This window comes from Rattus norvegicus, chromosome 20, assembly GCF_021556685.1.
Source record: "Rattus norvegicus strain SHRSP/BbbUtx chromosome 20, alternate assembly SHRSP_T2T, whole genome shotgun sequence".
In the NCBI taxonomy this organism is placed as follows: Eukaryota; Metazoa; Chordata; class Mammalia; order Rodentia; family Muridae; genus Rattus; species Rattus norvegicus.
The window spans coordinates 22,625,668-22,651,120 of record NC_141553.1 but is presented as its reverse complement, the minus strand read 5'-3'; the positions used below and the strand labels follow the sequence as shown (position 1 = coordinate 22,651,120).

Here is a 25,453-nt window from a genome sequence, read left to right as displayed (position 1 = left end):
ATACCACAGACACCGACAACAACTACAAGCCGAAGCAAATTTTTTGTTTTCTGAAGAACCAGGATCCAGCTAGTAAATATTCATTAGCACCTTCTTGGATAAATTCACTACAAGCATATATGCAGTCTTATGTCCTGTAACAATGAGCTATCTTCTGAGCTCTAGGACACTAGATAACTTCATTATTCTTCAACATTAAAGAACGTGCTTTTCTGAGTCTAGATGATGTGGCCTATTTCGTCCCTAAACTATAATATCGGGAGGGACCACCATTGTCTATGCAGTCCATTACCAACATAGCATGAGCGTGTATCATATGAATATAGAAAAGAGATGGGGAGAAAAGGAGGGAAGAAGAAAGAAAGAGAGAGAGAGAGGTTAATTGTATAGGGCTCTATCACGCATTACTAGATAGCGCTGTTCTGTTTAAAGAACTCCAAACTGATTTTATATGATGATTTCACACAGTGGCATAGAAGAAGCTCTGCCCTGAACATGTGCTGTGAGGAACTTGGTCCTCCATAGATATGTCGTCTGCTCATGATGGTGAGGGTCATATTAACAGCCCAGCCTGAAAACTTGCTCTAAGTTGGCTCTGAAGACGGTGAGACCGCCGACCGAACCACTGATATGTTTTGTCTGTCTTGTCCTGCTGACTTGGATGGAGGGTATGAGACTGTGGGGAATGTAATCTTTCCACACCTCTGGATTGCTCTTGGCCTTGGTGAGCATTCTCCAAATGCAGCGTTTTGCTAAGGAGCCAAGAGCGCGCTTCAGTGGGCTCTGAAACCAGCGTGGATTGATTCCTGGCTTCCTACTCGGGCAGCAAGTTATTTAACTCTTGTTTGCTTGGCAGTAAATAGGAAGACTGACAGTAACCTTGACACAGTGATCAGAAAAACAATGGCTGACTCCTAAGTGCTAAGTGAAACCTTAGGAAAAGCAAAGACAAAGGCTTTATCAGAAGGTCTAATACTTAAGCACCAGGCTTTAGCTGACAGCAGGGGAGGATGCTAGACAATGCCTTTAAGAGAAGGGGTTAGGATGTGCCACTAGAAGCTTCCACTAGCCCCAGAGCTCACTTCTGTCTCCCAGTGGGTTTACAAGTCAGGCATCATGTAGACATCAGCAGTAGGGGTATACAGCGGAGACTCTTGTTAGAATCTAACACAAGACTCCACAGCCAGACCAGGCACTAGGGTGGTGTTCCTATTCTAATACTACCCTATCTGTGGTAACATTAGGCAGCTATCACATCAGGCTCCTTGACCTGTGAGCCTCACTTGAGAACCACAGGGGTAAAAAGGTTCTGCCTCTATGGGAGTTGCTCCCTAAGGTTCTAACTTTGCACGCTCTGTGAACACAGCCAGACTGCACTTCTTCTCCTGAAATGGGATCATGTGCCCTATCTTGGCCAGTTAAATATGTATAGAAGTGACTGGTGTCTTCTCTGGCCCTCAAGCTCAATGGTAGGAAGAATGCACACGGAATCCAAGAACACATCAAAACGATCATCTATCATGATCAAGTAGGCTTCATCCCAGGGATGCAGGGATGGTTTAATAAATGAAAATCCATCAACATAATCCATTATATAAACAAACTCAAAGATAAAAACCACATGGTCATTTCAGTAGATGCTGAGAAAGCATTTGACAAAATCCAACACCCCTTCATGATAAAAGTCCTGGAAAGATCAGGAATTCAAGGCCCATACCTAAACATAGTAAAAGCAAGATACAGCAAACCAGTAGCTATCATTAAACTAAATGGAGAGAAACTTGAAGCAATCCCACTAAAATCAGGGACTAGATAAGGCTGCCCATTCTCTCCCTACTTATTCAATATAGTACTCGAAGTCCTACCCAGAGCAATCAGACAGTGAAAGGAGGTCAAAGGGATACAAATTGGAAAGGAAGAAGTCAAAATATCACTATTTGCAGATGATATGATAGTGTACTTAAGCAACCCCAAAAGTTCCACCAGAGAACTACTTAACCTGATAAACAACTTCAGCAAAGTGTCAGGGTATAAAATTGACTCATACAAATCAGTAGCCTTCCTCTACTCAAAGGATAAACAGGCTTAGAAAGAAATTAAGGAAATGACACCCTTCACAATAGTCCCAAATAACATAAAATATCTTGGTGTGACTTTAGCCAAGCAAGTAAAAGATCTGTAAGACAAGAACTTCAAACCTCTGAAGAAAGAAAATGAAGAAGATCTCAGAAGATGGAAAGATCTCCCATGCTCATGGATTGGCCGGATTAATATAGTAAAAAATGACCATTTTACCAAAAGTGATCTACAGATTCATTGCAATCCCCATCAAAATTCCAATCCAATTCTTCATAGAGTTAGACAGAACAATTTGCAAATTCATTTGGAATAACAAAAAACCCAGGATAGTGAAAACTATACTCAACAATAAAAGAACTTTTGGGGAAATCACCATCCCTGACTTCAAGCTGTATTACAGAGCAATAGTCATAAAAACTGTATGGTATTGGTACAGAGACAGGCAGGTAGATCAGTGGAACAGAATTGAAAACCCAGAAATGAACCCACACACCTATGTTCACTTGATTTTTGACAAAGGAGCTAAAACCATCCAATGGAAGAAAGATAGCAGTTTCAACAAATGGTGCTGGCTCAACTGGAGGTCAGCATGTAGAAGAATGCAAATCGATCCATTCTTACCACCATGTACAAAGCTTAAGTCCAAATTGATCAAGGACCTCCACATCAAACCAGATCCACTCAAACTAATAGAAGAAAAAGTGGGGAAGAGTCTGGAACACATGGGCACTGGAGAAAATTTCCTGAACAAAACACCAGTGGCTTATGCTCTAAGATCAAGAATCGACAAATGGGACCTCATAAAACTGCAAAGCTTTTGTAAAACAAAAGACACTGTCATTAGGACAAAACGGCAACCAACAGATTGGGAAAAGATCTTTACCAATCCTACATCTGATAGAGGGCTAATATCCAAAATATACAAAGAACTCAAGAAGTTAGACTCCAGAGAACCTAATCACCCTATTAAAAATGGGGTACAGAGCTAAACAAAACATTCTCAGCTGAGGATTATCAAATGGCCAAAAAGCACCTAAAGAAATGTTCAATATCCTTAGTCATCAGGGAAATGCAAATCAAAACAACCCTGAGATTCCACCTCACACCAGTCAGAATGGCTAAGGAAAAAAAAACTCAGGTGACAGCAGATGCTAGCGAGGATGTGGAGAAAGAGGAAGACTCCTCCATTGTTGGTGGGATTGCAAACTGGTACAACCACTCTGGAAATCAGGGACTGGATATAGATCTCTCCTGAGAGACACATCCAGTGAATGTCCATACAGAGGTCAATGCTAGCAGCAAACCTCCAAACTGAGAATAAGACCCCCTTGGTGGGGATTAGAGGAAGGACTGAAAGAGTTGAAGGAGCTTGCAACCCCATAAAAACAACAATGCCAACCAACCAGAGCTTCCAGGGACTAAACCACTACCGAAAGACTATACATGGACTGACCCAGGGCTCCAACTGCATATGTAGCAGAGAATAGCCTTGTTGGGGCACCAGTGGAAGGGAAAGCCCTTGGTTGGACCAAGGTTGGACCCCCCAGTGCAGGGGAATATGGGGGAGGGCAATAAGGGGGATGTATAGGGAGAATACTTGTATGTGGGAGGATTAGGGGAAGGAATGGGGGCTTATGGACAGAAAACCAGGAAGGGGAATAACCCTTGAAATGTAAGTAAAGAAATATATAATAAAAAATTTTTTAAAAATTTTAAAAAACATAATAAATAATACAGGGAGAAAAATAAGAAAGAAGGATGCACAGAATGTGTAAGGCCCTGGGTTTAATCCCTGGCTTCCCCCAGAGAGAGCCAACACATGATTTGCGAGCTTCTTTCTGTCTCCTATGGTAACAAGGGATATGCTACATGCTGAGGACCACAGACCTTCAGTTACCCACGTTTTTATCCCTACTACAACTCTAGTACTAGGGTATGCAGTGGCTTCTTTAATCGTGCTCCTGTCAGGTTTAAATCCTCTCTCTCTCTCTTTCTCTCTCAGCAGAACTAACATGAATAGAAAAATTTTTTTGAAGAGAGAAAATTAGTAGTAGTAAACAAAAATCTAAACTTAAAAATAGAGAATACGACTTTACTGTTTATACATAAAATTGCCCCCTGGGCCATCACCGACAGCTAGCCTTCAACGGCAGCTCACCTAGCGCCAGTCACAGACAATTGAGCATCATTGCTAGTCTCTGGCCACCACACAGAAACTTCTCCTGTCTTCAGGGCCACACTCTAGCCCTGACACATCTCCTGACAGATATCTCTGCTTGTTAATAGTGATTTTCCCTTTCAGACTTGAATTGTCTGGTTCAGGAACACTGCTGGGCAGCTCGTTCTCAGCTCAGCAGGGAGATCCATTCTTAATCCCCATTGATGGAGTGTGCCTTTCCAAGCTCAAATTATTAGTGTTGTTTCTGTCACTCACTCTGTCATTGGCTCCAAGCACGCAGCACCCGGGACACACACCTATACACCATACCCAGTGACAGTGAGGAAGTGAACCAGTTGAGCCCTGATGGGCTACACCGCTAAGTCAATGCATGAATCCACAAATGCCATGTTCTGATAGGCATGTGTCCTTTGTTCATGGTGTGGTACAGGGTCTCCATTCCTCTAGACTCTTTTACGTCTCATATCGTATACACATACATGACTTTATGCATTTGTAGCTAGGATGCACAAATGAGAGAAAACACACTATTCCTCTTTCTGTGACTAATTGCTCATCTGATAAGTTGTAGAAACTCTAGTTGTGTGCACTTTCCTGTAGATAACATAATTCCATTCTTCTCTGTGGCTGAATAAAACCCCTTCATCTAGCTAGACCACATGTTATCCATTTTTTCTGCTGGTAGATATCAGGTTGGTTCTGTAACATTGCTGTCATGAACAGCTGCAAATAAACTTTGATGTAATGCAAAATGTGAAATATGATGCATCTCTCATAGTGACTATGTATGCATATGTACAACATATGTGTGTGTGTGTCTGTGTCTGTGTGTGCAGATCAACTACTAACCTGAGTGTAGAGAGATCACCCTGTGTATTGTATAGATGCCTTACCTGTCAATTAAAAAGCCTATGGCCTATGGCTCAGGCAAGAAACAGAGGTGGGACACGGAGAGGAGAAAGAATTCTGGGAGAGAAGGAGGTGGGGAGAGGAGCCTGAAAAGAGCTGAGAAGATGGGCACAGGATATCTGAGCTCAGGTACCCAGCCACAGGGTGAAATGTAGGGTGAAGCAAACAGGTATCCGTAGCTATGATCTAGTCAAAATAGAGCCCCGCTATAGGGCTGAGGTATTTGCAAGTACAATTTGAATCTGAGTCTGGCATTTGGGAGCGTGGGGCTCGGAGATGAAAACGGGACTTAACTTCAACCCATGAGCCTTGAGCAGATAACCACACTTTAAACTCTTAGCTTCAGCACGTTGATACTGGGAATTTTAAGGCAAGCTTCACAAGCATTTACTTCCCTGAGTGAAGAAGGGAAATAATAGTAGGGTAACACTTACTACACAAGAATGATGTGTACTGGATTGCAACTCCACGGCAGACAGCTTGCCTTCCACGTATGAGGCTCTGGACTTGATAACAAGTACCACAAAACTGAGAGAATATGAGAACCAATAAATATGCAGAGCAGCTAATACACCCAGAATATAGGAAGTACCCAATACATTTCAGTTGAGAGCAGAGGTGCTGGTGGCCATGATGACATCAGTGGAAAAGGCACAGTATTGCTATCATGCATAAAGTGAGGAGCTTTTTCCCACTACCCCCTGTGTCTACTGCATCATCTATAATTTCCAGCTTCCCCTCCCCACCCCACCCCCTCGCAAGGAATGCCCCACAGAGTGATTTTTCATTTCTTTGGAAACTTAAAACACTCCGGTAATTATCACCTACCTGCGTTGTTACCCAGATCATGAGCCAGACACTACCTATTCCCAAGTGATCCAGAATGATTCAGATTTGCTGATCCGATAATGATGCCATCCCGGCCCCGTCAAAGAATCAACGGCTTCCCTCACGCCTTGCCAGGCTGCATCAACCGCTCGCATGAACCTCATCCAGATTCAGTGCTGCATGAGGGAGCCTGTAAGTGCCCTCCCGAGAATTCACGCACTTAACAATGCACTGAGCAATTAAATTTGGGTGAACTATGTTAGAAACCGCAAAAGGAACAAAGAGAAGAGTTGTTGTAAAAGCAAACATAAGTGGGTTCAGCTGAGTCTGGGGAGGAAGGCGTATGTCTACTCCTTACGGGATTCTGTTTGGAGAGAATTCAAATGTTTTTGTTGAACAGCAAGCAGGAAACTTTCATGACTTAATACACAGGCAAGCTCATACTTAAAGCAAAGTCAACCCCTGGGGCAAGCAGCTGCAGCCCTACCTTATAGATCTTAGCTCTCATAAATCTAACCTGGCCTGGTAGCCAGGTATGGGTGGTGGTCCTGAAAAAGAAGCTCTAGTATGAAGAGACTGACTCTACTGGTTTGTCAGTCTTCTCTTGTGGAATTCTCATACCACCACCATCACAATGGTGATGATGATGATGGTGATGACAGTGATGATGATGGTGGTGATGGTGATGATGATGATGGTGATATAGTGATGATGATGAATTCTTCCAACGGGACAGTGGACTGAACTTCCTCTTTGATGAGTGGTTTAACCGATAGCCAAGAATAAAAGCCATAAAAGATAGACTCCCTGCTATCTTTAAGTGCCTGGGTCGGATTTCCACACTAAGCATGAGTGCTTTTTTGTTTGTTTGTTTGTTTGTTTAACTTTTTATCGATTCTTTGTGAATTTCAGACCATGTACCTCAATCTGCTCCTCTCCCCTTCCAGTCATATCTACCCTCCACCCTTGCAACCTGCCAAAGGAAGGAAACTAAATAAAATAAACAATACAAAATATCTCATCTTGGAGGCTGTGGAAGAGTTTTTGGCTACACCGATTTGTGCTCCCAGCAAATTGCACACGTGCACCCACACAGGAGATATTTTGGATCCCTGAACAGAAAATACACACACACACACACACACACACACACACACACACACACACACACACACACACGGGGCAAGTATCCGTTAATTTTAAAATGCTTTGACTACTTCAAAGGCTTGGTACTCCTAAACCTCCTCCTGCTACCCCAGGCCCAGTCAGGGAGGTGGCCAGTGGCCACTCAGCCAAAACTCACATGGCGAATTGGCTTTACCTTCTGCCACTACTGTGCTCCCCTCTTCTTCCCCCAGTCCTCATGATTCTCCCTGCCTCCTACCCGAGAAACTCTAAGTGTCCCGCCCTGTGTCCAGCCATTGGCCGCTGGCATGCTTTATTGATAGGTCAAAAACCAATTGGGGACAAGGAACTCCAGCATCTGGACATGCAAATTCAAAGAATTAGCACCAATCTAGTACCTCACCTTCTTGGTCCAATAAAAACCAAAACTCTTCTCCTAGACATAAATTAAGCATAATTGTCTTAGTCGGGGTTTCTATTCCTGTATAAAACATCAGGACCAAGAAACAAGTTGGGGAGGAAAGGGTTTATTCAGCTTACACTTCCACATTGCTGTTCATCACCAAAGGAAGTCAGGACTGGAACTCACGCAAGTCAGGAAGCAGGAGCTGATGCAGAGGCCATGGAGGGATGTTACTTACTGGCTTGTTTCCCATGGCTTGCTCAGCTTGCTCTCTTACAGAACCCAAGACTACCAGACCAGAGATGGTACCACCCACAAGGGGCTGGGTCCTCCCTCCTTGATCATTTTTTTTTGGTTCTTTTTTTCAGAGCTGGGAACCGAACCCAGGGCCTTGCGCTTCCTAGGCAAGCGCTCTACCGCTGAGCTAAATCCCCAACCCCCCTCCTTGATCATTAATTGATAAAATACCTTACAACTGGATCTCATGGAGGCATTTCCTCAAGGGGGGCTCCTTTCTCTGTATTAACTCCAACTTGTGTCAGGTTGACACACAAAACCAGCCAGTATAATAACCATAACTATCATAGAGTATGACATACAGTTAACATCCAGTCCATCATATTTGTCAATTAGATAAAGCACTCTATTATCATTCCTAACTTACAGTGTTTTAATTTTACCCTGTAACACCATCTGAAAACCGTGTTTTTAATTTTTTATCATATCTTTAATGTTAAACCACTTAAATTTGCTTATTGAACTATAATTAGTCTTTAACCCATCAGAAATCCAAGATCAAATTAGATGTTACCTGGGTACATAGGAAGCACCAAGCATAGCTTCTCAAACTTAAACAGTTGTAGAGACAGCTGACTACCCAGACAATCCCCCACTCCTCAAAAGTGCTGGAGCATCAGTCTTCAGCTTTCTGGCCTAGGATCATCTGACAGGCCTTTGTACAGCAGAATTATGAAGGACTGATCACCCTGCCTTAGCAGAGCTGTCGGTCAACTGTTTCACATAGTGCGTCCATTTTGGACAGTATTTTGTGTACAGATGAAATAGGCAATTTCTGTCCCATGGCTACCTTACCATAATAAGCAACCTCGCCTTGAGGTAAAGATGCTCAATATCTTCTTTAAACTGTGAAGGGGGTACTGTCGGGAGCAGACGTTGTCTCTAATCAAGTGATCCTTAATAATGAAATAAACATTAAATGTCAAATTCTGTGGATTTCTTATGTTTTTAAGGACTATCTGTCTACATAAAGTATATCTGAACGGTTAAACCTTAGCTACTCTTAGCCATTTCTACTTGAGTAAATTGAAAGCACTTTATTATAATTAAATTAGAATTTAACCTGACCATGAGTTTACTCTCTGGCCCTTAACTTGCATTACTTAATCATCTTGTTCTTAAATGAGTTGCATGGGCACAATGCCTATGTAAGAGGAACAATATTGATTTCAAGTTTTGTATCAATATACAGATTTATACCAATAAAAACCTTAGTTCTATATCAATATATACATTCTGTACCAATGTAAGAAATTATAACTTCGGGGTTGGGGATTTAGCTCAGTGGTAGAGCGCTTGCCTAGGAAGCGCAAGGCCCTGGGTTCGGTCCCCAGCTCCCAAAAAAAAAAAAATTATAACTTCAATTTTATACCAATTACAAAAATTTCTACCAATGTAAGGTTATGGCTATGCAATGTTTTGTTTAAGGATTTTTAGCAATCTATCCCATTTATTTCCTCCGTGTTCAAAATTATGAGCATTCCCAAATTATCCCTTAAAATGACAGCTTAGCTATAATTTGTCAAATAACCATTACCAGACACCCAAACCTAGAGAGTTGGGCTGACGGCTCTCTATGGTTTCATCCTGGTGAATAGGAGAGACATGAAATTCTTTAAAAGGATGGGGAGGGGTAGGAAAATTAGAAAAAGTGATCTGTTGTTGTAAAAATATAAAAAATAAAATGCTGTCTTTTATCCCCCACTAGATCCAGCACCGCGGTGCCCCAAAATACCTGCTAGATATCTTAACCTCAGTCAGCAAAGCCTCTCACCGGCTCTGCTCCATCCCATATCACACTGCCGAAGGCCTCTCTCTGAGCCGTCAGCCATCTCTCTACCCATCCAGATCCCAAGGCAGGCTGCCACCATGGCAGAAATATACATCCTAATTCCGTGGCGGTTCACACACTCTAGCCGCCACACACTCTCTTAAATCGCTACAAGAAAGAACACACAACACAATAACCTTTGATCCAGTTGATAAGATATAATTGCCCACCTAAACATACAAAGCCCGGTACACATCCATCCCTTCAGAACATTCATAACAACCTGTAAAGGTATCGTAACGTCAGCCTCCATGTTGTCCAGCGGCTACTCTGTCTTCTCCTCCTCTCTTCTCCTCTTCTCTCAAACTTTTCTCCCGCCCATCCTTCCTTCTCGTCCAATGACAGGCCCCCTTCTATTCTGTACCTGCTCTCACCTGCATTTTACAAATTCAATGGGGAAGAAGGTTCTGGTGAAGTCACCTGAGTCCTGAGTACTGACTAGGCAACTGTCTTTGGGGCAGTGGAATTAGCATCAAAATACAGATAACTCCCGGGCAAACCACAACAGGGGTCAGAATTTAAAAAGCTAGCCTTAGCATCTGTTATCTCGTCTCTTTATGTTTAGAAGGCTCAGGGCTTGACTGAAGCTCTAACTGTATCTGTCTGAAAGTCTAGTTGAGGCAGATGATCTGGAATCCGCAGTAACCCCCCAAAGCTGTTTTGGGCAGCATCAGGAAGCAGAGGAGCAAGCAGGTCAGTTCAGCATCTCTGAGAATGAATCTTGCCAAAGCTGTACATTCTGTAATATATGAATATCACAACCAAAATTTTAAGTTCCATTAATGTATTTGTAGGGATTAGGCAGGGTGCACAGATCAGTTCAGGATGAAATTTTGTTCCTTGTTTGAGCAGGTGAAAGACAACTGTCTTTTATGAGGTAATTTTATCAATAATCAATTGTGATCATTCATGTCATGTGAAGGAGGGCACAAAGAATCTTAAGGATTCCATAACCAATAAAATTGATTGTCTCATTTTAGCCAAAGTTTCAGCTTAGAGACATTTTTATGTCTAAGCCAGTAACTGGGCTGTTCCTGTGTCAGGGAATCAGCAGATCAATTTACTTGTCTTGTTTGATTTCCTCGAATTTTTCAAGATCCTCAGGTGGTCTTCCCCTGTCATACTTGATCCATACCACTCTGGAAGGGGTCCAGAGCCTTTTCTCCTTTTCTGTCAACACAAATACAGGGTCTTTCTCCCAAAATAGCATATCCTTAGTCCAGTAACCAGAAATCATTAAAGATATAGCTTTATATATTTATATTTAATTCATATTAATTGTATTTAATATAGGTATTCCTCTCTCCCAGAGGAATTTTAATATAACCATCAAACTTATAACTATAGTCATTTTTATAATCAAAACAATTCAAAGCAATCTAACCAAATATTGTCTGTTGAGAATGTGCTTCTCCTGTCTCCTGCCCCAATGTATGTGAGATCAAGGCCTAAATTATTTATATGTCTGTGTAAACTTGAATCCTCCCTACTATGGAAATCAATATCTCTGTGGGTACATATATATGTAGTATGTCCTTTTCTGTATAATTCTAAAGACCTAATTTTCCACTGTCTGAGATAGTCTAGGCTTCTTATCCCCTGCTTCTGATCTAGTTTTTTAAGGCAGAATGCCTCAATATTTATATATCTCTGTATTAAACTTTCATTAAATCCCTAACTTACTGTATAATCCTATTTATAGGCTCTAATTTTTATCATACTAGGCTGACAATCCCAGAAATCCTGTGTCAACCACATTCAAAGATCCCAAGAGATAGATAGAAGATAGATAGATAGATAGATAGATAGATAGATATAGATATATAGATATAGATGATATAGATATAGATAGATAGATATAGATATAGATATAGATATAGATATAGATATAGATATAGATATAGATATAGGTATAGGTATAGGTATAGATATAGATATAGATATAGATATAGATATAGATATAGATATAGATATAGATATAGATATAGATATAGATATAGATATAGATTCCTCTATTCTAGAACATCTATAATCCTCAGTGCATGAAGAAGGATGTCCTAATTCCTTAGGCTGGCAGAGCAGGCTCTCTTCTGTGACCTAAGTCCTCCATTCAGCCTCATATCTCTTAGCTTACAGGGGATTCTGCTAGGCTTCTCCCAGAACCTACCAACAGCTTACTTCATCACCTGCTCACCTGCCACCCACCAAGAGCAAGTGGCCTGGTGTATAAAAAGATTGTTCATCAACCCAGCCACGCCCCCTCAGTTCCTACATGTCCCTAGCCAGCTTCTCTTTCTGTCTTTCTCTGTCCCCTCTTCTCTACCTTCATGGCTCTGTTTCTGTCTGTCCACCTCTACCCCTTCTCCAGGTCTCTGGTCCCCTCCCTTTCCCCAAATTAACCTTCCTCGTACCAGGTCTGTCCCATGGCATGATTTCTCAGGGGGCACCTCGGCATTGGCCTGCCTTAACCCTGCCTGCCTGCTGCCACTATATGTGTAACAGTATCTGTCTTCCTCCCTGGTGATCTCTCGCTCCTTCCAAGATGTTCTGTCTGTCCTCCTGAAACTCAGGTTTCATATTTTCTGAAAAATAGTTCAGCCCCAATTCCTTTGTTCCTCTAATTCTTAGCCACCTGATGGTTCATCAGGATACTAAGGCTACACACTTCTTTCATCTACCTATCTATCTAATGTGTGTGTGTGTGTGTGTGTGTGTGTGTGTGTGTGTGTGTGTGTGTGTGTGTGTGTATTGTATATGCACATGTATATGTTCTGCAGAGGCCTGAAAAGGGCATCAGATCCCCTGGAGCTATAATCACAGGAAGTTGGAAACCGCCTGATGTGAATACTTGAAATCAACCTCCAGCATTTTCTGTGAGAGTGTCTTTCAAGGCTAGGCTGTCTCTGTCACCCCCAACAACTCACCTCTTAACCACTAAAAATTGTCCACAATGAAAATCCACAACTGGATGCTCCACTTAGCTCCAAGCATAGTCACCTTGAGAAGAAAGAGCTATAGTCCTGCCCCTCACCCATCAAGGGAGGCTTCTTGGAAGCAGGGGCCTTTGTTCATTCATGCAAGTGTTCATTCATGCAAGTGTTCCGAGATTCTAGAACAGGGCCTAGCCCATTATAAGGTCACAGCAAATATCTGAGCAGTTTATAAAGTGAATGAATGAGCATGTTCACCAAAGTCTGACTGAGGATAATACAATGCTTACTCCTTGGAAAGTAAACCAATTTGTGTTGGGAACAGGGCAGACTCTTCTTTTGACTTAAACTATCTATCCAGGGGCATGTTATGTAAGATGATCACAGAGCCAAAACACTGATTAGTACTGCACAGCATTTATATTACCCTCTCTACTTTTCGTTAATAAGTACATGTGTGCACCTTTGGATATTTACAGGCAACAAGTGTAAGCAGGAGCCCACAGAGGCAGGAAGAGGGCTACAAGTCCTCTGGAACTCGAGTTACCATGGTTGCAAAGTGCCACATGGCAGCTGGGAGCCACACCTGGGTCAGCACTCTTGACCACTGAGCCATCCGTCCTTCTTTATACTTCTCAATGCATTGTAACATGGATTGCCTCAGACTGATCTAAGGATTATCTATTTCCTCTACAGCACAGATGAGGAATGAGGCTGACCGATAGCAAGACGTGACCAGAGTCACAGAGCTTCTTAATAAAAGAGCTAGGATCTGAACTAAAGCCTGTTCCTAACCCCAGTGTCTTAGAGAGGGTTTCCATTGCTGTTGGAGAGACACCAGGACCAAGACAACCCTTATAAAGGAAAACATTTAGTCGGGGCTGATTTACAGCTTCAGAGGTTCGGCCCAGTATCATCGTGGGGAAAAGCATGGTCGTATGCAGGCAGACATGGTGCTGGAGAATGAGCTGAGAGTTCTGTCTTGGTCCACAGACATCAGGAAGGGGCTATTAGATCCTTGCACTTCCCATTCACAGCTGCCCATTGTTGGACTGCAGACTGTAAGTCATTATAATAGATTCCCTTAATATAGAGACATTCCATAAATTCTGGGACTCCAGAGAACCCTAACTCATCCACATATCATCCCCTGCATAGTTTATGCACTGAACGTCTTTGTCTACATACACAGCAGCTGTTACTGCTGGTTGGAGAAGCCAAGGAGGAGCAGGTAGACAGGAACCACAGAAACAATTTCAAATTGACTCTTAAACACTGTGAGTTTTTATAGCCCCACATCCTCATGCTGTTCGGCCACCACCCTTTGCTTGTCTTGCTTCCTTACTGCTCTTTTGTAGTGACTGATTCCTAGGAGTTTCTAGTTATCGCTCAATCCCTGTGGCTAGTCCAGGGATTGGGCCTGCTAGTGTGATACAAGCCTAACTCTCCATTGGGGGTGGCCATTTTGTTACACTACGGGATGCTCTGAAGCATCAGGCTTCCACATATTAGATGCCACCAGCACCTGCTTCGACCAGTGTCTCCAGGCATTGGCAAACATCCTGTGGAGGGGTGGGGAGGAAAGACCCTCGGGCATTGACTTCACCTCAGTGCTGCAGTTCTAAGCAAGAGCACTTCCTGGCCCTGAAAGGGATTCTGAAACTGGCTAAAATATACTTTCCCAACTTCCAGTAAGTAGGACTTCCAATGAGCTCTACGTGGCGGGAAGTGAGACACGTGCTTAGTATATACAGATTCACATTCACTATCAAAGACTATTTCAAATACCTGCTGTTAAATATTTTGAAATATATGTACTATACATGTACATGCATGTATATGTGTATGTAGGTGTAGATACAGATGCAGATGATGTAGATTTAGATGTTGATGTATATGATGTATATATGTATGTATATGATATATATGAATTGTATATGTGAATGTATATGAAATATGTGTATATGTATATACACATATGCATCTATGCAGAAACTCAGTGTTCTGTAGCACCCTGGCCTCTTGAAAACACGCTTTCTTATGACAGAACCGTTTAAATAAATAAGGGGTGTTATAGCACCCCATAACTAAGGAGCCGTTGTCAGTTGATGAGTACTGGTGGCAGGAGAGTTGGGTATTTTTTAAAGAATTATTTATTTATTTTGTGTATAGGAGTACACTGTAGTTATCTTCAGACATATCATATAAGAAGAGGGCATAAGATCCCATTACGGATGGTTGTGAGCCACCACATGGTTGCTGGGATTTGACCTCAGGACCAGTAAGCCATCTCTTTAACGCCCCAAGAGTCCGTTTCTTATGGGTGTAGCCTCTGGTAGCGCCCATGCTTCAGTGAGTGGCCACACACCCAGGCATATATGGTTACACACGTTGGACCTGGTGGGTTATGACATGAACTTAGGCAGGGGAGGAGACAGAATGTAATTAATCAAAATGGTGGTATGCAGTGGTCAATTAATAAAATGCATTAGAACAGCGATAACAGACTGCCTTGGGGAGGCACCAGTGCTCTCCGTAGTGAAGATAGCCGAGGTGGGGTTTCCATCTTCAGTCAGTCACCACTGCCAATGCCACGTCGGCTGGCATTCTCTGCAGTCTCCCGTTCCACCCTTGGCTTATGTTCCTGAGTTCAGCATCTTCTGCTTTGCAGCTGGCTGGATAGCAAGTCACCTTGCACTCTTTTTGTCCTTAGCTTCTGAATGCAGAATCAACACAAATCACAGTTATCGTGGACAAGAACACGTTCCCAGGCATGGCGGGGAGAAGCTTAGAGTTGAATATCTTCCATGGCTGATGCTTTTTAAAGAAGATTTATTTTATGCATATGAGTACACTGTCACTGTCTTCAGACACACCAGAAGAGGGCACCAGATCCCATTACACTTGGTCATGAACCACCGTGTGGTTGCTGGGAATTGAACTCAGGACCTCTGGAAGAGCAGTCAGTGCTCTTAACTGCTTCGCCATCTTGGATTATAGGAGGATTTCTGGTGGTTAGATAGAAACCAGTGTTCCTCAGGAACTTGTGAAGCTGGTTCCCCTCTACCAAAAGGAGGCATTCCCCTTGTCTCTGGCAGAAGGGGTATATGGCTACCTGTGGTTCCTATCAGCATAGTGAAGCTCATGCTGGCCTCGAACAGTATCACAAGAACCCATAACACATTTCGAAGTCCATGCTAGCACCTCAACCCTTCTTACCACTGTTTGAGAGCTGGAGATGTGGCTTGATTGGTGGAATGCTTGCCTAGCATCCTCAAAGCCTAGCTTTGATCTCTAGCAGCACTAAGTAAAGCAGGTGGTGGAGTCTGCCTGCAGTGCCAGTCCTTGGGAGGTAGAGGCAGAAAGATTAGAAATTCAAAACTGTCCTTAGCAATGCAGCAAGTTCAAGGCCAGCCTGGGCTACGGGAGACTCTGTCTCAAAGAATCAGAACAACCCCAGTTGAAAATTACAAAATGTCTCAGAGAGGATGACAAAGTGTAACTCGTGAGCAACAAAAATGGCTGGGACAAAAGGTTAGTTGGCTGACAACCTGGGGAGTGCAATAAAACCTCAAAATGTTCTGCTCTGAGACTTGTTATCAACGCGGAAAGGAATTTAGCAGTAAGAAATAAGAGACTGCTCCGTTTTCCATTCTCTGCTGGTATGAAATTTCTGACAGCTCCTCTAGGCCCTTAGTGTCTGGACCTCACAAGTCACTTAAGGAAACATGGATTGTCTAATACAGGAAAACGCCGCTGTAATAGTTTCCCTCTGAACCGAGAGTCAAAAGAAATAGATAGGACCTGACACGCAGCATCTCCCTCAAAGTAGTTTTCAAAACAAAACCACTTAGCGAATTGGAACTCTCCGTCCTCACATGCCATGTCTGCTATTTGGATGAGACCAAGAGGCAGACTCTGCTCATAAAGTGAACTGAATTCCAATGAAAACAAACACTCCCTTCTAGGACCTACAATTTAAGCATGTCACCTCTCTAACCTGATGGGCAGTCATCGTGATCCTTCCCCAGAGGAGGAAAAACCTAACGTGATTAAGAGGAAAGGAAACTACATGCTTCAATTCTCTGACAGGTCCTTCAGAGATATGAGCAAGACTAGACTCTTCAGCATTTCATTGTGCAGAGGGGAGGAGATGGTGGCCCCCTCCCTTTCTAGAGAGACTCCTGTATTAATTAATAAGAGAGGCAGAGTCCTCTTTTTCTTCAGTGGTGTAGCCACCAATAAGTTGCTTTTGTTCTAAAAGGTATCCTTTTATTCAATATTAAATTTAATGGGCTACACACAAAGAGCAGACATCAGACTTAGGAGGAGGGGGATTGAAAAGAAAGGTTCTGCTAGAACAGGGAGGGGGAGTGAAGGAGAGCTACAAAGGTAAAATGACCATTGTATAATGGGATTTAGCAAAAAGAAGTAGTAGTAGTAGTAGTAGTAGTAGTAGTAGTAGTAGTAGTAAAACAAGGTTCCTAACAAGTTTCATCTAGCCTCTCCACCCAGCCAGCTCTCTCCTACATGTTTCTCCACAGTCTAGTCCTGTGGGTATCCCTGACCCTCCCCCATCCATGCACATCCAAACCCACCATATCTACCTCAGATCCCACATCCTGTGTCCCAGGCTAGACCTGTCAACTCTGCCTGTGCCTCAACCAATATCTAGGCTTCTATCAAGATCCACCCTATCTGCCTCCAATACACAGATCCCTCCCATACCACATCTAACATACCCACCCATCTAGATTTGGCACATCCTTCTCCAGTGTCTAACCAAGTGGATGTCCTGATACTCTGCTCCATGCATCCTCCACAACCTGTCAAATCTAGCCTGAGGCCTAGATCTAGTGTCCAAACCTAGTTTGGCCACCCTTGCCTATATGACAACCAATCTCTAGGCTTCCGCCAAGACTCACCCTACCCATCTCTAACCCAGAGCCCCCACCCCATTGTGATGGGGTAGTCACCAGAGAAGACTGCTGGGACAAAGGTTTAAGCCAATAGAAAGTCTTTAGCAGGCCCGTAACTACACTGGGTGTTTGGGAAACCAGGGGAGCACTGAGCCTTTCTCAGAGTGAGCTTTTAAGCACAAAAACCATGTTCTGGATTGACATACTTCAGTTAACAAGAAGGGTTAGCCAGAAGTGGAACTACAAAAGCCAAAAGGCAAGGTTAGCACATTTAGAGACCTTTCCCCTGACTGTGGACTTTGATGGATTAGGCCTTTGTTTTCATTTTTGGCAGATGGCACCTTCTTCCTTTTGAGTTTTACAGTGCCATGGCATTTCCATCATGGAGTCAGTTATGCTAAAGTCTAGGAGCCTACTATAGTCTGGGACCCTGTTCCATCATGCCAAATCCAACCTTTCTACCCACCCAAATCTACCTCCACATCCCAGGATTGGACCCATGTTTACCTCAGAAGAGTGCTTTCAGTGTGTGCCAGGGGCCTATGTTATCATCTTCATTTAATTCCAGGAAGTTTTATATAATAAAGGACTTGAGAATTAAATTAAATAGGAGATAAAAACACTGATAAGAACTCAAGATGAATAAAAATAAGAAATTGGAAAAAAAAAAACCAATACCTCAACTAGAAATCTCAAAAGAAAGCCCTACAAGTAGAATGAATCAAAAAGAAGACAGAATACTAGGACTTGAAGAGGAAGTAGAGGATCTAGGTCAAATGAGCAAGAGATACGAATGTAGAGGAATCTCTTATGTCTGTATGGAAGTGTCACCTGTCAAATAAAGCTGATTGGCCAGTGCATCTGGGCGAGAAATTAGAAGGTTGGACATCCAGCAGAAAGAGAGAAAGGGGGATGCTGAGATAGAGACTGACAAGGGATTCACCCTGGGGACTATAAAGAGGAGACACATGGACTCTGAGTACATGTAACTGACTCTGCAGCTTACATGGAATAGGATAAATGGGTTATTACTTACAATCTAGTTGAGCAATATGCCTAGCTATATGGCATAGGCATAAATATATTTGAATCTCAGGGTCATTATCTGGGAGCTTGTAGGCTGGGAGGAAACACATGAGCTTAAAGAAAACACCATATAACATGAGGATTTACAGAGAGAGAGAGAGAGAGAGAGAGAGAGAGAGAGAGAGAGAGAGAGAGAGAGAGAGAGAGAGAGAGAACATACAGGAAATGTGAGACACCATGAAAACCTTCATAGGTATAGGTGACAGAGAATCATCCCAACTTAATGGCACAGAACAAATTTTCAACCATGTCTTAGAAGAAAACTTCCCCAAACAAAAGAAACACCCATACAGATACAAGAAGCACACAGAACATCATAAGCAAGATCAAAGAAGAAAATCCTCATGGCATATCATAATTAAAACTCTACACATAACAAAAAAAAAGTATATGGAAAGCTGCAAGAGAAAAAATGCAAGTCACGTATAAAGGAAATCCCATCAGAATAACAGTGAACTTCTCAGTGGAAACTTCAAAAGCCGTAAGAGCCTGGATCAATACATTCAGAGTCCTAGAAGACTATGATGACCAGCCAAGACTAATATACCCAGCAAAACTATCCACCATGGTTAAAAGAGAAAGAAAAATCTTTCCTATAATATGAACAACCTAGAAAAGTTTATATTCAACAAACAAAACCTAAAGAAAAATACATGAAGTAATATTTCAGAATGAAGAGAGGGCTGAGCACAGCACAGAGATTGTGAAAAGAAGCCATGACTATTAAAACACAGAGTACCACTGAGAACACAAACAGTACCACCAAACATCAACAACAAAATGACCACAATTAGCACACGCATTTCAGTAATACCTTCAAATAGCAATGGCCTCTATCCTCCTATCAAAGGACATAGGCTGACCGAATGGATCAAGAAACAAAATCTTAGCTTTAAAGATAAGTACCACCTTAGAGTAAAGGGTTGGACAAAAGTCCTCCAACCAAATGGGATTTTTATCTGACAAAACAGACTTCAAACTAAAATTAATCAGAAGTTATAAAGATGAGCACTTCCTTCTAATCAAAGACATTATTATCCTAAACATATATGCATCAAACTCTGGGACTCTTTCTCTTGCACCTACAAGGTATCATGTCTTTGAGCTTGAACACAGAGGCAACAGAAAATGGTTTAATAGATTCTTCTTTTTGGAGCTTATTTGGTAGAATGCTTGTCATGCATGCAGAGTCCTGGCTTCCTTCCCTAGTGCCTTGTACACAGGCATGGTGGCAACACCTATAATCCTGGAAGTCAGGAGGTGAAAACTTCAGACCAAGGTCATCTTCCACTACAGAGTAGATGTAAGGCTAGTCTAGGCTATGTAAGATCCTGTCTTGTGGGGGTGGGGGGGCCTACATTTTTATACTAGTTATCTGTTTGTTCACTGCCCCTCCCGTTTTTACCTATTTATCTAGCTGCAAAGAAAGAATGCTGAACACACACACACATGCACACACACACACATGCACACCCAAATAAATAGGAAAGAATTCGTTGAACTAAACAAAATACATTTTTTTTCAAAAAAGAAAAGAGCTTTTCCAACATTTGTTCCCAATATCCTCTACCCACCCAAAATATTCTAGCTGTAGATATTGGGGGTTAAGCTGTAGACAGGAGTAAACAGAGACGAAGAAGGAGACAGAAAGACAAGGTACCCTTGCCATTTTAAACGTACATCTCACCTTGCGGTCACTTCATTTCATTAACCTGTGCTGCGTCTAATGTGGCAGTTCAAGACCTGTGGCAAAATCTAAAGCAAGAGATCCCTTGTATTCAGCAAGATTGAGACTCATTATACCTAAGACTAAGCAGGGGTTGCTGGGAGACAGGAGTGAACTGTGCTACAACAGAAATCACCGAGCAAGGAGAGAAGAGACAGAGCCGGTGCAGAGTGGATCAGGAGCTGGGACGAGCAGCTGGGATCTGTCTTAGAAAAGCCACTGATCCAGAGAACCTTGGAGCAATGAGGAAATACTGAATCGAACTGGCAGTTAAGGAGATGAGACCTTAATCTCTGTTTCCAAGAACAGAGTCCAGGCAAGCCAGTTACTGAAAACAAACAAACAAAACAAAACCCAGGCTCAGGCAGCTAGTCAGAAGCTGCCACACCTCCTGACCTGAAGCAAGGACAATAGGTCAGCAATAGCTTCCAGACTTCCCCAGCAACAGTTTCCAGTCCCACACCACAGTAATCGTTCTGGAATTTCTGTAGAGATGGATCCAACAGATTAATATAGAGGACGCCTGCCTCAGAACTCCCCTAATGTGCTTTAAATCAGGCCTGGGAGCTCACTTGGTTGTCTCTCTGTCTTGGTAATGGGAGACCCCAGCATGCTGGACTTCTGCAGAATAAAACACTCTTTGCATTTGCATACCGTTTGAGTCTGGGGTATCATTTTTCAGCGAATTATGTACCCTTACAGCAGGAGGACTGGAAAGTGTATAGCAAGTTCAAAGCTAACGTCTGCTACATGATTCGCCATCTCTAAAAAGGAAGAAAGGAACAGAAGAAGGCATGAATGAATGAATGAATGAATGAATGAATGAATGAATTTATCTTTAATTTGAAACTGGGAGGGAAACTTGCAAGGACTGGTGCTCTGAAAGCATTTTGGAGAGGTGCCACCTGGACTGTGTACATAGTTCCCTGGGGCTGCTATACAGTTGATGACTTAAAATGACAGACATTTGGCCTTCTCCATATGGGACCAGAAGTGATGATTCAAGATAGCCCCAGAGCCTACCCAAGCTCTGTAAGAGGACACCCTTCCCAGCTTCTGAGCTTCCCAGCATCCCTTGGCCTACAGCTTCAGAGCCCAATCTCTGCTCTGTCTTCACAGACCTCTCCTGTGTCTTGTCTCCTACTGTCTCTGGCCTATGAGGATGCATGCTCTTGGGTTTAGGGACCATTGTGTTTATCCAGGATGATTGCCTCAAAAACTCATTACTAAATTACATATTCATGGACCATCTCTCCAGATAAGATTGCATTTTGTGTGGTAGGGGGATTACAGCGTGGCTCTTTGGGGCTACTGTCTAAAGCTCTATGAGTACACATACACTTTCCCAGGCCAACAGGTTTCCCAGGTCTTGGTTTCCTTTTCTCTTAGCTTCCATTCAGACAAGTTTCTGTCTTAAGGTTTTATTGCTATCAAGAGAGACCATGACCAAGGCAACTCTTATAAGAACAACATTTAATTGGGGCTGGCTTACAGCTCAGAGGCTTAGTCCATTATCATCATGTCCAGTAGCATGGACATAGTGATGGAGGACACAGGCAGACATAGTGATGGAGATGTAGATAAGAATGCTACATCCTGATTCTCAGGCAGCAGGAAGAAACACTAGGCCAGGCTAGACCTCAAAGCCTGTCCCCGGTGACACACTTCTTCCAACAATGCCATATCTACACCAAAAAGGCCACACCCACAGGTCACCTTTTCAGGCTCTGAGCCAAAGCTGTGGTTCACCAGTACCATGTGGGCCTCATGGGGACTCCACTTTGTGACTTTGACCACATCTGTATTTTCCCCACTGTCTTAGTTAGGGTTTTACTGCTGTGAACAGACACCATGACCAAAGCAACTCTTATAAGGACAACATTTAATTGGGGATGGCTTACAGGTACACAGGTTCGGTCCATGATCATCAAAGTGGGAGCATGGCAGTGTCCAGTCAGGAATCGTGCTGGAGGAGTTGAGAGTTCTACATCTTGTTATGAAGGCTGCTAGCAAAATACTGGCTTCCAGGCAGCTAGGATGAGGGTCTTAGAGCCCATGCCCACAGTGGCACACTTCCATCAACAAGGCCACATCTCCCCCAAGGCCACACCCACTCCAAAAAGGCCACTCCTACACCAAGGCCACACCTCCTGATAGTGCCACTCCCTCGGCCAAGCATTCAAAAACATGAGTCTTTGGGTCCCATTCCTATTCAAATCACCACAAGAGAAAGAAGAAATCTATCTATCAAAACAAGAACATGATAGTGGAAGGTTTCTATGGCCTTCTCAAAAAATCTGAACTCCAATATAATTATCACATACAAGTTTTGACTATATTCATTTTTGTGCGTCGGAACATAAATATGTGCCATGAGGACAACTTTCTTCTTTCTCTCTTTGTGGTAGTTTGAATAGAAATGACCAGAGACTCATGTTTTTGAATGCTTAGCCGAGAGTGACGCTATTAGGAGGTGTGACCTTGTTGGTGTGGGTGTGGCCTTGTTGGAGTGGGTGTGGCCTTGTTAGAGGGAGTATGGCCCTGTTGGGGTGGGCGTGGACTTGGAGGAGGTGTGGCCTCTCTCTCCTTCCACCTTGTGAGTACTAGGGATTGAGTGTAGGTGGTTGGGCTTGGTGGAAGTGCCCTTTGTTATTGAGCCATCCTTCACAAAATTTGTTAACAATAATTTCAACATTTCTTGTAAGTTTCCTAATTAACATCTTAATGATTTGTTTAGAGAGGTAAAGCCCATAAACATTCCATCTTTTAATTGATCTCTCTCTCTCTCTCTGTCTCTCTCTCTCTGTCTCTCTTCCTCACTTTTACTTCTTTCTCTCTTCCCACACAAGTCATTTCGTTATTGGTTGAAGGGATAAAAGGGTGTGGCTGAGGCTGTTTTCTTTACTAGGGACGTCTGTAACCTGTTCCTCTTAACATGCTAGCTCTTTCTTTGGTAACATATAAACACTCTTTCAACGTCTTTCAATAGGCATCAGGTTGGTCATGACCTGCACAGCCCTGGTGGAGGAGGGGCTGGCCCCGTGAAATGAAGATGGCGTGTTTCTAACGCTGAGAACAAAGCACACGCTGGAAATAAATAGCTCACTGAGGTTCTCATCAACATATCAAAATGGAGGCTGACCACCAAGTTCTTCTTGAATCCTTCAGTCCTTCTGCCTGGCGTACCACACCCCCTACCATAAACTTCTCCAGCCCAGGGGTTGGGCCGCCCTCCCCTCAGCTGTCTTTCCCTATATAACCCAACCATTTGGTTACCTGGTCTTTTCCGTCTACTCTTTAGGCCAATCTCTTGGTTCAGGCTGGCCCGCTGGGTTGGCAACTACTCTTCCGTGTCCGCCTTTCACAAGGCTCAGGGTCCACTCTGAACTCTCCCAGCTTCTGCCTACACTCTCTCTTTTATCTACGGTAAACTTTCTCCTCCCACATACCTAGGAACAGTCATGTCCTTTCCTTTTTTATTTTTATTTTTTTTTCACTCACACACCTATTTGGATAGTTAAAACACAAAGAACAGCCCTCCTACGCCACCACCTGACAAGAAGGGCAGCCCCCACTACAGCCGCCAGCCCCACTACCGCCAGCTTTTAAACACAGCTCAGCTCCCGGTCACCTTTTGTCAAGCCGGCAGCAAGCGGCATAGCAAGGTTGTGAGGCAAAGAGGGGGGCTGACTGATTTGAAGAGGAATTGGCAGGTGCTGATAGGAAGCCCCGTCTCTCTCGGAGAGCTCGTTATGAAGCATCAACCTTGAGCCGTCAGCTTTCTCCTTTCCCGGAGCTTCTGTGTGGGCTGCTGGGGTTTCACACAGGCATCACGGTGAAAGCTTCCTACAGGAGTGAGGAGCTCAGGCAGCTCTGCAGTGTTTCAAAGATGAGCCAGCTCTCCTACGTTTTCTTTCCCTTAGCTGTTTTTTTTTTTCCTTCACAAATATAATGCCAGAAATAAAAACCTCACTCATCCTGTTTCCCAAACTTGGCAGTTATGACAGTTTTCTTGCGGTACCTCATTAAAGTATAGCCATAGATTTACATAATTAACCCGGGTCCGCCCCTCCCCCTCATCTCCCCTGCATCTACAGCTGTCAGTCCTGGTGGTGTGTGTGGGATTCTAGCTCCTGTGCACAGGGAGAACCTGGAGACCTGGAAGCCGTTCTCTGTGGGACAGGCACACGGTCTCCGATGGGGCAGGTGACGAGTTTGACCAGGAGTGGAAATAGATGTTTCCAGACTTCCCAAAGAAAGCTGCTGGCCTTTGCTTTGCATCTCAGGGCTTTAAGGGAGCCTGAACTGAGTCTGAGAGAAAGGCTGAAAGCTTAGACGTTTGGGCCTGATTCGTTCCAAGTTATTTTTATTTTAAGCTTTGATGCTAGCCTGGCCTCAAAGTCCTGATGCAGTTAAGGACAACCTTAAACTCCTGATCTTTCCAAGTGCCGTAACTTCAGGTGTATACCACCATTCTTGTTTTGTTTCTGGTTTTTGGTTGGTTGGTTGGTTGGTTGGTTGGTTGGTTGGGATTTTTTTCCAGATGGAATTTTTTTGTGTAGCCCTGATTGTCCTTGAATTCCCTCTGTAAACCAGGCTGGCCTTGAACTCGAAGAGATCCTCCTGCTTCTGCCTCCAGAGTGCTAGAGTGAGAGGCATCACAGCCTGGCTCATACCTGGTTTCAAGGTGATGCTGGAATCCAGCTCAGTGCTTCCTGGGGGCTATGTAAGTGCACCCCACACCTCACGGTTCTGTGATCTGACCATTACATGTGCTTTCCATTCAATAAGATAATGTTATCGAAAGTAAGGAATTCCTAATAAAAGCCAGATTTGGAGCCGGTGACAATTCAAGGTGGGCAAAAGACCCTGTAGACAGCTCTGACATCCTGAGTTCAAGTCTCAGGATCAACAGGTGAATAGTGAGAACTGAATTCCACAAGTTGTCCAAACATACTAAATGAAAAAAAATGTAATTTTTAAAGTGTATTGAAGATTTCCTTTAAAAAAACAAACAATAACAACAACAACAACAAAAAACAGAACTGAACACATTATCGAGAGCCACTCAAGGCCTCTACATCATGCATTCCAGCCATCAGACACAGATGACAGGTAGCTGTCATTCTGCTGGGTACACA

The 25,453-nt window shown here is 43.2% G+C and overlaps 1 long non-coding RNA gene across 1 annotated transcript in view; it reads right to left on the bottom strand.

Annotated features, from left to right (window-relative positions):
* LOC147998608 (uncharacterized) overlaps positions 1–23,735 on the bottom strand; it is a 43,791-nt gene extending 20,056 nt beyond the window's left edge. Inside the window, exon 1 of the long non-coding RNA XR_015645199.1 lies at positions 23,589–23,735. This is a non-coding gene — a long non-coding RNA (uncharacterized LOC147998608). The remainder of the gene's footprint in view (positions 1–23,588) is intronic.
* Positions 23,736–25,453: the final 1,718 nt, after the last annotated feature.